A 3,882-nucleotide genomic window follows, 5' to 3' on the forward strand; every position below is an offset into this window, starting at 1 on the left:
GAAAAATAAGACATTTTCAGCCGAGTAGGTATCCCTGAAGCTATTTACACTGATATTGCTTTTGTGTTTGAGTCGGAATATTCTAAGAAATTCCTGTTCTGGTTTGGGATTAAACATATAAACTTAAGCCCGTATCATCCATGTGGGAACGCCGATGAAAGTTTTATCAAGACATTATATTCTTCTATTACAGCATATTTTGCTGATGAGCAACACCTTTGGGCAACCCTAATTCAGGACATGCAGTACACACTTAATATTAGTGATAATTCTGGTCTGAACATAAGTCCTATGCAGATATTTTACGGACGACCTACTTTCTTCATTTACAAAATCAATAGAATATATCAGATACAGATATTGCTTACAAATAGACCCGTTTCTGGCTTGGCCTATGGGAAACATGGAAAAAAGCTGGATTAGGATGAAAAAGCTGATGCTGCAAAGAAGAAGAGATGTAACGTTCGGAATCGGCGACAAAGGTTCGGTAAGTACGCATATAAAGTCTTCCTTGAAAGATAAGTTAGCCAAATCTTTAAGTGATAAATGGAATGGGCCTTTTATTGTGAGGAAATTTTTGAAACCAAATCCAGTTTTAACTCCTGACAAAAGGATTTAATGTTATTCAGTGTATATTCAGTGTTAAGTGTTGTGATCGTTTCTCTTGTTTATTTTTCTTTAATAATATTCTAATAAATAAGTTTAGTGTCGTTTAACCGGATGTGTTTCGTTGTGTGTGAGAGTGGTGCTTGTGTGTGCTGTGGTCTGAATGTCCGTCTGAACGTCCGTGAGGTTTTGCAGACGAGACATCCGAACCTCTCGGCGCCTAATGATCATCTTATTATTGAGTCCGACGAACGATTTGAGAACACTTCTGTAATCCCTTTTTGGAGATGTCTGTCGACTTCTTACCAGGTAAGTCCAGGTGTGCAGAAAATAGGGCAACGGAGAACGGAACCACGAACAGCGACCAGGGGCGATTACACTCTTGTTGATGTGAATTTATACCAAACTGTTGTAAGATAACAGTGAATGAAGAGTCTGTCAAAAATGTTACCCACACGTGAAAAAAGTACATATCTAATACTTCCAACTTCCAAGTTATACCTTGAGGCATTGGAAGTAGCACAGTATTTTTCTTTTTTGGTAAAACGGGCCGTAGATATTTTCACAAAGCCCACTCCAAGCGTACATCAGAATAACTGTTGGACAGTGTGTTGTAGGAAAATACACCTGCTCTAGCCAACGACGGAGATTTTCCTTTGTAAGTTTTCCTGATTTGGTGGCGGCAGAGGTATGCGTCACGAGGGTGAAACAAAATGTTGTGCACACGTTGGCAGAATTGACTTTCTGGTACTTTGAGATCAATGAGTAATGGCACCAACAAGGCATTATTGGTATATCGGTATTATCTGTTGTATTATCGGTATATACTTAAAACGATCAGCGGAGATAATCGGTTAAAGTATAACTGTGTTGTCCCCTGCACGGATTGGAAGACTGTTTCCACTTTGTTTATTCCCTGTGCAACCAAAGTTAGACCGCCATGCATTTCTAGTTGGAAACCACATTGATAGGAGTAGTACACATTACATTGGCATAATTGGATAATAGCGTCCTTTGCATTGTTAATAATGGCATTTACGGACCTGATTAATTAGAATCATGCCTTGCACCGTAAGTATAAATTTTGTCAATTTCCGCGAGACGATCAAACTCGAACAGTCCGGTATGTGATGACTGAAATGATGGAAGGTAAAATTTGCTGCAGAGGCCATCGTCACAGATCCACATCATTTATTGTCAAGTGTGCTTCATGAGTGTCTTGGAGTAACGTCAGAAAGTATTAGCATACCTACCATATCATATCCTTCCATATTCTTGCATCAATGACTTACTTTTACCAGCGTTTTAACTGTAACCTTGTTGTTACCTTTCTGAACATTACTTGTACGGATTGAAGGGATATCGGAATCTTAGCACCATTCCTCCAATAGCTGACAATTCTGTTTGCAGACAAAGGCGACGTCTGCTTCACCATGTACGGTTGTGCTACCACCGCACTCTTGCATATACAAGCGAATATCGGGCTTCATAATCTTCCTTGTAACTATCGTCGTTCACAAATATCTATGTTAATGTTTCTTCTGTGTAAAATGTAACCGTATAGTCCATCCAGGTTTCTAGCAAGCTTTAAAATATATGTGCAATATCTCTTTCCTGTGCTGTTATTGGCAACTGGGCTATGCATCACTTCAAAACCATCAAACAATGAGTGCAAAATGTTGGTGGGAATCATATTGGTGACTTGCTTTTCCTTAACAGGCTGACAGAAATACGAATTTAAATGACACACATGAAAGAGTAGGTGATGAAATGTACTTAACGATCATATATTTTGTACACACATTAGATTTTATCACACGACGTAAAACTAAAAAAGAACTAATTTTCCACGTACGATTCATTTTCTTGAAGTGTTCTTCTGTGGCATTTATGTATCATTATCGCAAATCAACAAATTGTTGGTAAAGCCAAAGTTCAGTTAAGTATATTTGTATAGTAAATGGCCAATTATCGAACATATGCTTTGCACACAGAGATAAAATTATCGCCCATACTTGTCATATGCAGCTAGGAGTTAGACTACTCACAGGCTTGTTGTTGCAAGATAATATTATACACATTTCATAATACAATTTAATATCTTCTGCTGCCCACTTATATGCACTGATTCCTTGAAAAGTTGGTTCAGAAATAAAATATCTCGCATTGTTTTTTCGTGAATAACACTTTAACAGTTTTTGTCTCTCAAATGGAATATATTCGTATGTCGGTTCAGAGGTTGTTTCTTTCAAGTGTCCGGCTCCCAGTAGAGCAGCCAGTCAAATATCACAGGATGAAGTAATCACTTCCTTATCGATTCCAAATGACTGTGAGCTGCAGGTTCTTGATACGATTGAAATTGATCATTGTCCAATCAAACTGTCCATTAACAAAGGTCGCCCATCTATACAACAGCTCGAAGCTCACATTATCCACCGTTAAGATACAGCCGACTGGCCTCAATTCCGACCGTTCGATCATAACCACGTCTCCCCTCTTACTCCACCAACTTCTGAACAAGAAATGTATTCCACATTCAATCACATCACAGACATCTTACATGCCAGTGCTCAACAAACCTCCCCTGAGGAAAAAGTTTATCCTTCTAAACCTAAATTGCCTCCACAATATCTGTCTTGAATACAAAAATCAGGGCAACATTTCCGAGAATACAAACAATCCGGAAACGAGGAGTGTCATCGTTATCACCGGAGATCGCATCGCACACTAACTATTTATCTCATAACCTATAACCGTTGAACTTAAATCAGTGCATGTAATAAACTAAATGACGAAGCATCTCCAAGTCGGTATTGGAAATATGTCCACACGCTCACAGGCAGAAGTACTAAAATTTCGTATCCTTTGTTAGACAATGGTGTCCCTCTCTTTACTGACCTACATAAGGCCAACGCTATTGCAACAGATTCACAGACAGTTTTCAAGCCTAGGATATCACCTAATTCTCATGTCCTTATAGACTTGGATACTATTCCCGCTCTACAACCATCACTTTCACACGTATTTGATGATGAAGATCCTATTACATCACCAATCACTACTCATGAACTCCAACGTACACTTCAGAAGAAACGCAATACCGCGCCTGGCATTGACCGAATTTCCTATCGGCTACTAAAAGAGGCTCCGCTTTCTTTACTGACGTTACAAATTGCAGTCTACAACTTTATTCTCCGCGTCGGTTTTTACCTACTGGATTGGAAGATTTCCAAAATATGTATGTTTCTCAAACCTCATCATAAACCGGCAGGTGAT

This window comes from Thermobia domestica, chromosome 7, assembly GCF_964235325.1.
Source record: "Thermobia domestica chromosome 7, izTheDome1.hap1.1, whole genome shotgun sequence".
Taxonomy (NCBI): Eukaryota; Metazoa; Arthropoda; class Insecta; order Zygentoma; family Lepismatidae; genus Thermobia; species Thermobia domestica.